We start from the raw sequence: 13,215 nt of genomic DNA on the forward strand, positions 1-13,215 counted from the left end.
TGCCTTGGTCTGGTGCCCCCGCTCACATGTTCCACCATCCTGCTGCAGCCAACACCCGCCATGTTCCACATACGCCCCCTGATGGTCAACACATGTCATAGTGACCGGTTGTTTGGTTGTTCCAGTTTTTCCGCCGTTCGGTCTATTTGCATATTAGCCTTTTATTATGTAGGATTATTATTATTTAAGACTGAATTGAAATTTTATGTAAGTATAAAATACTAGATTTCTAAGACCTAGTATTAATAAAAGGAATTTTAAAATATCTCAATGATTTTTATATTGATTACATGTTGAAATTATAATATTTTGGGTCTATTGGGTTACATAAAATATATTATTAAAATTAATTGTACCTTTCTAAACCTATTGACACTTTTAAATTACTTATATGGCTTACAATGTATTCTTGTTGGACAGCACTGAATTAGCAAATCTTTGTAGAGTAGGCAGCATAATGGAAGGAAGGAATTATTTCAGTCATTGACCCCAAGTAAATCAGTTCATATGATCTCTGTGCCTTAGTATTCCTATCTATAAAATGTGATAGAAAACTTAAATTTTCCTTACAAATTTAATTAACAAATTGAGCAAAAGTACTTATTAATCATTTTACTGAATGTTTATAGAAGACTAGACAATTATTTGGGAAAGCAGGAATAATATAAATAAACAGCTTATCTAGATTAAGTATGAATCTGAGTATTTACTTACTATTTTCTTTTAGCAAATGTGCAACTTTGAGCTGCAGACACTGAACCCAAAACAAAATATTTATGTAGTGTGGAGGTTCACTGTCACTTCTGGCTTTACAATCTTATTTGAATAATAATCATTTACTTTAGTATGGGCCAATAAGGTGGCAAGGACAGGTATTGCTATCTCCATATTATAGATTGAAATTTTTTTGTTCATCCTCACCCAAGGATATTTTTCTAGTGCTTTTTAGATAGAGTGGAAGGGAGGGAGGGAGGGAAAGAGAGAAAGGGAAAGGGAGAGGGAGAAGAAGAGAGAAAAAAACATCGATGTGAAGGAAGCACATCAATTGGCTGCCCCCCTCATGCACCCCAATGGGTTTTGGGGATTGAACCTACAACCCAGGTACATGCCCTTGACTGGGAATTGAACTCTCAACTCTTTGATGTGAGTGCTGATGCTCTAACCATGGAGCCACATGGGCCAGAGCTCCATTTTACAATTTAAAAACAGACTCAAAATGGTTAAGACGCAGGGCTGAAACTTTTGGCTCTAAGGCCAATGCTTTTCTCATTACACTTCCCAGGTAATGAAAATTATACATAGTTTTTAGGTGTGATGGTATTCAGCTATGATTCCCTTCAGGATTGAAAGAGGGAAATATGTAAATGGGACGAGGTTAAAGCTTCTGTGCTTTGCTTTGACAGGATGTATTAATTTGTATAGCCAATTTTAACAAAAACCAGAATCCTAGAACTTTCACTCTGAAAGGGTCTTTTCTATTCAGGGTCTTTTTTGGCTCCATATAAATTTTTTAAGTATTTGTTCTAGATCTGTGAAATATTCCATTGGTATTTTAATAGGAATTGCATTGAATCTGTATATTGCTTTGGGTAATATGGACATTTTAATGATGTTGATTTTACCAATCCACGAACATGATATAGTCTTCCACTTGTTCATTTCTTTCTCTATCTCTTTTATCAAAGTTCTGTAGTTTTCTGAGTACAGGTCTTTTACTTCCTTGGTTAAGTTTATTCTTAAGTATCTTAATTTTTTTTGTTGCAATGGTAAACAAGATTTTTTTTTTAGTTTCTCTTTTTGAGAGTTCAATATTGGTGTCAAAAATGCCATTGATTTCTGGATGTTAATTTTGTATCCTGCTACATTGTTGAATTCATTTATTAATTCTAGTAGTTATTTGGTGGAGTCCGTAGGGTTTTCTTTTTTAAATATATTTTTATTGCTTTCAGAGAGGAAGGGAGAGAAACATCAATGATGAGGGAGAATCATTGATGGGCTGCCTCCTGCACGCCCCCTACTGGGGATTGAGCCTGCAACCTGGGCATGTGCCCTGACTGGGAATGGAAACTTGACGATGCTCAACACTGAGCAACACCGGCTGGGTATCTTTAGGGTTTTCTATGTACAATATCCTGTCATCTACAAATAATGACAGTGCACTTCCTTCTTTCCAATTTGGATGCCTTTTATTTTTTCTTCTGTCTGATCGTTGTGGCTAGGACTTCTGTATTTCTAACACTCTGAATCCTCTTGAAATATAATGGAAGGAGTCAAATTATCATGACAAAATTCCAGGCATTATCAGGAAGAACAGGTTAATTGATAGCTACTTTTATTATCTTTAAAAGGGGAGGGGTTACTTATTTGAAAATACAGCTAATTACATTCTTATCTATGATTACTTAAATTCATATACTGGTTTTTGTTTTTTTTGTTTTTTTTACAAATACTGTGATATGCCATTTATTATAAAATGAATTTCTTATGTTAAGCATGAGTAATTTATCCTTTTTAGATAATGAAAGAATGTATCAAATCTTTATTTGTGTTCCACACATTAAAAAAGAAAATCCAAATTAAAAAAATCTTATGCCTGGAGAGCTATGAAAAAAGACCCACCCATACTCTGCTCCTCAGCACAACTTTTGCAAGGATACAGTATGTTTGCTGACCTTAAAATGATTATTATTTACAAAATTACTTGCTTTTTATACAGCTCTACAATATTATTTAATGGAATTTTACAACTATATAAAAAGGTTACCTTTGCCTAAGAAACAGTATTTACTGTGTGTACATAGTTGACTGACAAAATTCTCTACCATCCAGCACCCTAATTAACTGACAAAATAAGCTACTCAAAGGGGATATTACGGGAACTTCCAAAAAGAAAGGACAAAAGACACACACACACACACACACACACACACACACACACACACACACATCCTTCTGTGGCTGGAGACACAGTATCGGGGCCCTATCTTTAGGCACCTTGCAATAATTGCCAAATACAATCCTATACAATAGAAGGGTAATGTGCAAATTGACCCTAACAGTGGAATGACCCAGGAACGACAGGTTGCTATGACACACACTGACCATCAAGGGGCAGACGCTCAATGCAGGAGCTGCCTCCTGGTGGTCAAGTGCACTTCCACAGGGGGAGCACTGCTCAGCTAGAAGTCTCTCCCACCTCCATGGCAGTGCTAAGGATGTCGACCTAAGCCATTAGTTGGACATCCCCCGAGGTCTCCCAGGCTGCCAGTGGGATGTCTGACTGCCAGCTTAGGCCTGATCCCCTGGGGAGCGGGCCTAAGCTATCAGTCAGACATCCCCCAAGGAGTCCCAGGCTGAGAGAGGGTGCAGGCTGGGCTGAGGGACCCCCCTGAGTGCACGAATTTTCATGCACTGGGCCTCTAGTCTATATATATAAAAGCCTAAGCAACCATTATGACCAGACGACCCGGACGACTGGACAGTAGCTATGACGTGCATGACCAGGGGGCAGACGCTTAATTTAGGAGCTGCCCCCTTGTGATCAGTGCACTCCCACAGCCAACTTCCCATGGCCAGCCAACCTCCCGCGGTCTCTCCCCGCAAGCTGGCCAGCCCTGATCAGCCCCTATTAGGACTAGGCGAGATGGCCCCAATCGTCAGCCAGGCCGAGGGACCCCACCATGCACGAATTCGTGCACCGGGCCTCTAGTTTAGTGATAAAAAGAATCCTTTCAGTGATGAAAAAATACTTGTAAGTCCCATTGAAGTACTGCTTTATTTTAACTATACATAAGAAATTACTTAACCTTTTGCTGTTTCAAATATATTTAATACTAATTTTTAAAGATGTAGTGCCTCCCTCCCCACACAATATAATTGCATCATATCTTTGAAATTCAGCAGAAAAACAAGCAAACAAACAAGAAAATCCAGTGCTAGTGACAAATATACAGTGAATTCACTTCTTCATTCTTGGTAAAGACTGAAACCAATTCTCAGGACCATGAAATGGTAGAAATTCACCTATTTTCAAAGATTTGTTTGTAGACTATGCAGCAACTTAATTGTTTTTCCTATATTCAAAATCTGCCCCCATGGCCACCACTGCCACCACCACACCCTTGGCCACCACTGAAACCAAGACCTCCTCTGCCTCTGTACCCCCTCAGCCCTGGTTTGGATGAAGTGGGATTCCAAATGTTTCAGCATTTAATCTTCTTCAGGCCAGCTTGGTCTCCGTTCTCTCTTATCACAACAAGTATTATCGAAGAAGGATTTAGTTTTGTCATAATAGCAATTAGGTCCAAGTTGATCTTCATCTGTGTTTCCTTCATTGTTTTGAGTATCAGCTCCTGAGTCTCTTTTATCTTCACCATTTATAGGCTTCTCCTGTTTCTCAAGTTTATCTTTCACTTTCAACTTAAGTTTATTATGAAACTGTGTCTATTCCCTCCTTGTTAAATTGTGCATTTGCACTTTCAAAGTCTTTCTCAAATTTCATAGCACCATCTCGCCGAATACCAATCTCCCCTGCCACGTCAGTGACCCCTCACCCTCTCCTTGGAGCTGAAGGAGCACCTGGAACTATTTGTCTCTTGCTATCATTTCTGAGTGGCTCATTTCTAGTCTTGAAACGGTGTGTATTTCAGCTCGCCTGTGCTCTTGATTGTCCATTGCTTTTTGGCTGGTAGATGGTAAAAGCCTGGTTGATACAGGGCTCCTTCTCCCAACAGGTGCCAGAGCTGGTAAGTGGGCCGAGGCGGTCTGCACTACTTGTTCCACGGCAAGGCTTTTTCTCAAAGGATCTGAGGGCTTGAACGACCTCGAGACAGTTGTGTTTTAACAGATCTCGTATCCCATGCAAAGGCAGAACCAACTGCACTACTTTGGGCCAGGGTACCGCTGTTTGATGCTTCTGTTCCAAAGGATGTCAAGGAGCCTCCAGCAACACCAACAGCACCAAACTGCTGCCTGACTAATGACCTTGGACTGAACTGACTGTACCTCAACACCCTGCCAAAAGGTCCATAGGAACCCACTGGCTGGAATGAAGAAGTAGATGAGCCTAGTGAAGACTGAACGGTAGCTGTGTCCTGAGGCCAAGAACATTGCGGTTTTGGAGGCTCACAAACAGTGAAGTCTTTAATATCACTCCACGGAATAGAATAGAATGTATTCAGAGGCTTCATCTCAGGGTAATAGTGGATGATCTGTTGGTCTGTCTTCTGTACCAAAGGAACTTTTACCAGGGCTACGGTGGAGTTCTCAGTGTCGATGGTGTAGAGCTGTGGTTCTCAATCTTGGCTGCACATTAGAATCACCTGAGAATCTTTTTAAAATCCTGATTTCTGGGCCTCATCCTCCGGAAATTCTGTTTCTTGGTTATGGGGTGGGGCCACACATTAGTAACAAAGAAACAGAATTTCGGAGGATGAGGCCCAGAAATCAGGATTTTAAAAAGATTCCCAGGTGATTCTAAAGTGCAGCCAAGGTTGAGAACCACTGGTGTAGAGGATGCCCTCCGTGCAGATCTCCGCTTTGGAGATAAGGCTGATCTTGCTGCAGATGTAAGAGGTGCCCCCACTCATGGTGCCACCCCACTATGGCTGCTCACGGAGAGGCAGATCTGACGCCGCTCCGCACGCCTGCTTGCTGTGTCAGCGTCTATAGCAGCCACCTCAGACCCAGTACATTCTTATAAATATCTAACCATTAAATAAGTGTATGTCAAGTCTAAATAACAGATGGAGATGCTCTCATCATCTTCTCCCAAATCTAGCTTCAAAAATAGCCGGTCCATTATTAATTTTAACAAGGAAGAAGACAGCACATTGGTCCTAACATTTCTCATAAATTGTCATAGTGTTCTTTATATTAAGCAGAAAATAGCCTATATAGAGAGCAGAAAATAACCTTTAATATATTATATATATATACAATTTATTGTGTGTCCTTTATAGCCATATGTTGGTTAAGTGTATATTTTTATCAAAGATGTCACTTCTACTAAAATGATGTGTCATTTCTGTAAGAATTTTTGGTAAATACTAAAGAAAAATTGATTTAGAACAGTGATCTTCTCCAGAGATATTTGTTAGGAAAGTCAGATTTTTTTCATATCACAACTTCATTGTGTGCTGAGAGCATGGTTTATTATGTGGGATAGAAAAATTATCTATGTAGTCTCATGAATATGGGAGAGTGTCCGTAAAATTATAGTAGGTATTGGTTTTGTTTGCGTTTGTTTTGGATAGCAGAGAAATGGTATCACCTTCAAATATTAATAATTCTTGGAAAAGAAAATAATTAGGTCAGGATGGTGGTGAGTGTATAGTTTCTTTCTCATTGTCAAGTACATTCACCATAAGTCCTTTGAAGTGTTAATGTAAACATGTTTATCCTACACACATAATTACATAAAAATCATAAACATATTTCTTTTTCATAAAAGTCACTTTGCTTACATTAAGGGGAAATCACCTATGAGTAAATTAGTTTGACCCTTAGGGGAGTCCCACAGTGTCGTGAGCCATAAAATGTTCTCTGCTGGGGAGTATTTGAGTCTTGTCAAATGGGGAAACCACTGCTATCTTGGTGTTATAATAAAGGAAGATTTTGGAAATTTCTTGACAAATTCTCTAATTCTGAGCATGTTATCTGAGAGCAAGAGGACAGTATTTGCAAGTCAAATGATGGAAGAATCTATTGTCCGACAATTAAAACATCTTCTCTGAGACCTACCGAACTAACCTTTGTGTGGTCTTGCTCTCAGATGGAAATGGTTCCTGGGGACAGTTGACAGCATGAATTTTGAGATGACACTAAATGTGTGTGGGAACTTGCAAAAACAAATCTAAAAAAAGATTTAGGATCAGGGTTTTCTTTGCCACTTTTTTACCATGATGGGGTGGGAGTGGGAGCTGGGGCCGGGGCTGGGGGAGGCTCCAGAGGGAAGGTGACATGAGAGATGCTGGTAAAAGTTAGTCCTGGTCAAGCCTGGGGTGAACAATGACACAGTGTTGTTGTGGGCTGCCTCCACGACTTAGATATTCTTCCCATGTCAGTATAATCACTACTGGGAGGTAGCTCGATGAAGGATTACCATATCATTAATAGTATCCATGACTTTTGTTCAAAGGCGACTTGTGCAATGTTGCCTTGTGGATGAAGCGCCGTAATCCTCTGAGCCGCAGCTGTAGAAGGGAGGCTCCTCAGAGCCGCCCACACTGACTTCCCTGTCCTCTCGGATCAGTTCTAAAAAACAGACAGAAACAACGGTCAACTCAAAGCCAAAAAAAAGAAACATCCATTCTACATTTCCACATTCATCTCCAAGCTTCAATCCCTGCCAGTGTCTCCCATTCATCTCTTCTCTAACATCCAGATCACCACTCGGATGGTGGCCAGATTAAAGGGGAACAATGCAGTTTTAAATGTAAAGTTTGCATCTAATTTTTTTCTTTGCATGAGAAAAAGCACATTGATTCTAGCTATGCGTCTGTCTAATGCTTAGCCTGTAGTTTTTCAGGACTTTCTGATTTTCTTTGGCAACATGAGGCATGCTTGGGTCTCTCAACTGTCTAGGCTTTCTCAGTTTATTTGGTGATGACACCTAACATTGAAATTTGTATTTGAGTAGAGAAGTGTATATATATATACTTAATAAACAATGGGGTTTTACTTCATTAATATTTTTGCTGCCAAGAAACTTCTACTTCCAGTCAGTCTGAGCATTGAAAGAAAGCTAAAAGTTTAGCAGTAGCTTGAAACCTAAGTGAACATACCGAGATATTAGGGATTGGGCAGAAGAAAATAATGGGCGAATCACATTTGGTGAAAACTCCAGGTGGCAGAAGACAGGAAAGAATGGATGTAACTTTAAGAGCCCATTTCATTTCATAAAGCTCACCTCCTCAAAGAAAGGAGAGTGAAAAATATAAGAGAGACCCTGACTGATTTGGCATTGGAAAATGTAAAAGTATAATGAAGCCTAGAGTTAAATTTCTTGTTTCATACATGAATGATCACATTTTTATTTCAAATTGAAACTAAGTTATTTCTTGATTTACTCACAAGCCATTATTTTTTAAAAGGGTTTTAATCTTACACTTTCATCTCATTGCTTCATTGAAAAATCACTATAGCATTATATTTTATTAGAATGGACACACAATATTATATTAGTATCAGATGTACAGCATAGTGATTTAGACATTTATATACCTCAGGATGTGATCACCACTGATAAATCTAGTAACCATCTGTCACCATATGAAGTTATTAGGATATTATGGACTATATTCCCTATGCCCTTTATATCCCCACGATTTATTTATTTTATAACTGGAAGTTTATACCTCTTATTCCCCTTCACCTCATTCACCCATTTCCCTGCTACCCTCTGGCAACCATCCATTTGTCCTCTGTATCTATGAGTTTGCTTCTGTTTTGTTTGTTGGTTGGTTTTGTTTTTAGATTTCACATATAAGTGGATCCTATGGTATATGTCTTTGTCTGTCTGACTTACTTCACTAGCATAATGCTCTCTAGGTTCATCCATGTTTTTGCAATAACATAGCACATAATAAATACATACATATGTAATCTCACAGAAATCAAGGTTTTTTGAGGTCCTTACTAATGCTAAAAGTGTAAACATTTTCTTGGACTCAAAAGTTTGAAAGCTGCTGTTCTCAACCATAGTGGAAAGAGAAGTGCTCCCACCTAAAACTAGAAACTTCTCGATGGCTCTGTTATAGAAATTTTCCCTCAGGAGACAACTTGCTTTCTTCAGATAGGTAAAAAGTTCAGGATTTGGAACTCTGTGATTTGGGGCATCTCAGTTTACCCAAGTGAACAATGGAATAGATGGATTCATAAGCTGGGGTTCATTGAGGGCCTTCTAGGCACTAGCCACTAGTTCTCAGGCAGTGGATGTACACATGTATGAGCAACTCCATCACTGCCCTCTAGAAATTCACTCAATAGGGGCAACAAACCAATGAAGAGACAGTGATAACAAAGAGTGGCAGGTGTCCATGAGGCGCTATGGAAACATAGTAGGGCACCTAATCCAGGGAGCAGGGAGAAGGGAAGGCACTTTAAAGTGGGTCTTGAGGGACAGGTAAGAATTAGCCAGAAGAAGAAAAGGTGAAGGATATTCCAAACAGGGAAGTTAACATGCAAGGAACTAGAGCAATGTTGTTGTTGTTGTTTTCAAATGATGGGTTGGGTCCTCTTAATAGATCATGAAATCAATTGAATGTGTTATGACCAGGATTCTAAAAATAACAAAATAGAATAGAAAATATCAGAGTGTACCTCACATAGTATGGGTGTTTTTTCATGAAACCTTTTTCCCCATTGTATTTATGTGTGCATAAGAGAGAGAGAGAGAGAGAGAGAGAAATGAGAGGAGAGGAGAGGAGAGGAGAGGAGAGGAGAGGAGAGGAGAGGAGAGGAGAGGGAGAAATCATTTATTGAGTTGCAGTGTAAAATGTCTTTCTTATTGTTGGTTGAAATAAAAAAAAATGAAAACCACTGTTTTGGAGTCTTAAGAAGGAGCATTATGTGTTCAAAGAATTATAAAGAGTAATTCAAATATGGGTGTAGCATGGGGTGCATGTAGGCAGTGCTATTTAAGAGATAAGCAGGAATCAGATCGTAGAGAGCCTTAAGGACTTGCCAAATAGTTTGGATTTTATCCTGAAGACAGTTAAGTACCACAAAAGAACTTTAGGAAGAGGAATGACATGATTCAAGATGTATTGGTCAAATAAAAATTATTCCAGCAGCTATGAGAAAGGTGGATTGGGGTGTTGGTAGTAAAGTCTGATGTTAGGAGACCTCTTTCCAAGCCATTGTGAAAATTCAAGGGCCTGAAATAAAGCAGCGGGAATAGAGAGGGCTATAATAGTTTTTAATTTATTAGAGCTCTTTTAAAAATTATGTGATCATTCCTCATATAGCATTCTGTTCTAGTTCCATAAATACATTATACACTGGACTATAAACTACATGAAGGCAGGAATTTTTGTATCATTTTCAAATCTCAGCACCTTCAGAAATGAGAATAAAATTTATGTTTATCAGCTGCCCAATGAATCTTTGTTGAATGAATGAAGTGATATTCTCTTTTCCTAAGAGGATATTGATTATAGGAGGTTGTTTTAACTTTTCTTCTGCTTTCTCTTTGTAATCTCCCTTCTTTTCTTTTTTTCCCCTTTGCCATTGTATTTTATTTTTTATTATCTCTATCTTTCATGTTAGAGGCTTTCCTAAATGTTTAGCAGTCTTTCTATATTCATTTATATTTAAAAGTAAGGCATTCAAATCAATTGGATGCTCCCTGTGCGTTGGTAAGATAGTGATTATTTGCTGACTCCCAAATGTCAATTTTTATGTCTTTCCTCTTGTGTGTGTGTCACTTTCTTAATAGAGAACCTTCTCTTTTTCTGCCTTGGGAATATAACCCTGGCCAGCAGTACTGGGGGCAAGTGGCATAAAATATTTGGCAGTTAAAACTATTGAGTGGGCAAACTTCCACTTAATTCTTGTTTTTATTTTACCTGACCCTGAGCCCAGTTTCCCAGATGTTTTTGAGTCTGGAATCTTCCTGGTTCAATTTCTCCTCCTTTTTTTCATCCTTGTTTCTTATCCTTGCCTTCTAGGTTCCCTGCTGTATCCAGTCCTGGCCTAGCCAGGAATCTGTCCTGGGATCCAGTTCCTCTGTCGGCATCCCCTTGTCCTGTTCTGAGGTTTCTCTCTGCTGCTCAGTTACTGTTCATCACGCTTTCAGGTATGAAAGCGGCGCTGGACATCTCCGTGTGATCTTGTCGTCACACTGCACTCCTGGTCCGGTGCGTTTGTGCTCTTTTTATGTCTTTACTGTCATGTTAGAAGGGTTTTAGGAGAGGGAGGAGATAAACTTGTGCGTTTAATCTCTCATGTTTAAACAGAGGTCTTAGAGGGCTTTTTAGAGACTAGCTTTATTTACCGACTAGGTTAATTATTGGTCTCACTTTTCTCAGATTTCATCACGTTTGTCCAATTACGTTATCTAGGAAAAGAATTTTAGACAATTGGTCATGTTCTTGGATTTTAGCAATACAAATGTTCTCTCCAGTGTAAGGAATGAAATGCTATAACCTAGTGATAATTCTTTTAGAACATGCTGTATTATGTGAATATTGATACTCATTAATATGTTTAACTAGTCCGTGAGTTCTTATTTGTATCAGAAGTTCTGTTATGGAAAACTCTGGTAGAAAATCTGTTGAAGCAACTGATGCCTAGGGAAAAATAATTCGGCCTATGGTTCAGTGGATTCTGATGAATGGATACCATCATTAAAAGGAAGACCTAAAACAATGTCCTCACCCTGTATCGTCAGTCTCCTCCCCCAGTCTCAGGCAGCCACTGCTCTTTCTTTGTTGCCATAGTTTGCCTATTCCAGAATTTGTAAGGATATACTGGTATACAAATATATTGGTATCCAGATGAATATGGGAAGATTAAACACAGGAGGAACAGTGTTACTTAATAGGAACGCATAGCCTATTGGGTGTGAGTGACTTCTTGCCAGGCAACTTTTGGTTCTTGTTGATGAATGAATTTCAAGAAGATTGAGGATTCCAGGGACTTAAAATGTATCTTGTGAGAGGACTTCAGGTTCTCAGAACATCAAAATAAATACCTTTGACCTGCCAGCCAGTAGCTTCCCAGCCACACTTTCTGATTTTTGCCAAATCCCTCCAGGTTGTATTGACTAGAATGATCATATACGGAGTTTTCAACTCGGGAAAGGAGTCTAAACAAGCCAAATGCAGAAGGGCTTTGTAAGCACTTATTTCCCACAGGGCTGCATTTAGTAAGCCATTAGGATAAGCTTGGAATGCTTTTCCCTCAGCCAGGGCAGATGTCCAAGGGTATCTGTATCAAGTAGGTCTATTAAAAGTATTAGGAATGGAGAGCCAGTTATGCATGCCAAATCTCTTCTGATTTCGACAGGACTGTATATTTTTAGTTTTACTTTGTATGCTTCACTTGTCTAAAATAACTTGTAACTTGAAATCTTAAAGGAGAGTTCATTTATCTCAATATCCAAATCATTTATACTTACTAAATCGGGAAGTTGATTGATTCCCAGAACATTTTCCTTTTTAGCATATCTGAAGACAATGCATTTACTCATATGCTTGGACTATTTTTTTAACCCTCACCCAAGGATATAATTTTTATTGCTTTTTTTTTTCTTAGAGAGAGAGAGAGAAACATTGATGTGAGAGAGAAACATCGATTGGTTGCCTCCCGTACGTGCTCTGACTGGGGATCAAACCTGCAAACTTTCGGTGTATGGGACCAGGCTCCAACCAACTGAGTCACCAGCCAGCACTATTTTTATTTATAGTATATTTATTTTATGTTACTCCCAGGAGAAAACTCATGTTCTTAGCCAGCTAGCACTAAAAGAAACCTTCGAGGTCAAATTGTCCATCTTCTTTCTGATACAAGGAAGGAATCTGAGACGCAGAAAGGTGACTTCCTGAGGCCTCTGGAGAAAAGATTAACTTCAGGTATTAATTTTTATATGAATCTAAGTCTTTTTCTTAGTCATTTAATATTTCTAAGCCTAAATTAGCAGTACATCTGCACCAGAGACCAACTACCAACCCACACTTAGTCCATCAGTCAGCCTTATTTTATAGCAGTTCTTCCTGGGCACATGGACATACACATTATCTGTCCCATATGACCACCACCTCACCACTATTATGGGCATAAAAACCATCAAATTGTTTTATCTAAAGTATTCACTAAATGTTATCTGCACAGAATACTAATATAACCACTGGATTGTGTTCATCAGAGAACACGGGGGAGTGCTCAAATGAGTAGGACAGGACAGCTGGTGAGACTGAGTCTGAATGCACATAATTTAGATTTAGAAAAACCACAAAGACACAATATAATATGTTTTCCTTATATATAGTCAATAAGTACTGTATTTTTAAGAACTTTAAGGCCTAGCCAGGTGCTTCAGTTGGTTTGAGCATCATTCTAATACTCCAAGATTGTGGGTTCCATCTCCAGTCTGGGCACATACAAGAATCAACCAATGAACCTGTAACAAAGTGGAACAATAAATTGGTCTCTCTCTATCTCTCTCCCTCCCTTCTTCCTTCTCTCTCTAAAATAAATGAAAAGAATTTTAAG

The 13,215-nt window shown here is 38.9% G+C and overlaps 1 pseudogene; it reads right to left on the reverse strand.

Annotated features, from left to right (window-relative positions):
• Nucleotides 1-4,079: 4,079 nt before the first annotated feature.
• LOC102443001 lies at nucleotides 4,080-5,588 on the reverse strand (annotated as a pseudogene).
• Between the last annotated feature and the right edge of the window lie 7,627 nt (nucleotides 5,589-13,215).

This window comes from Myotis lucifugus, unplaced genomic scaffold, assembly GCF_000147115.1.
Source record: "Myotis lucifugus unplaced genomic scaffold, Myoluc2.0 scaffold_102, whole genome shotgun sequence".
Lineage (NCBI taxonomy): Eukaryota > Metazoa > Chordata > Mammalia > Chiroptera > Vespertilionidae > Myotis > Myotis lucifugus.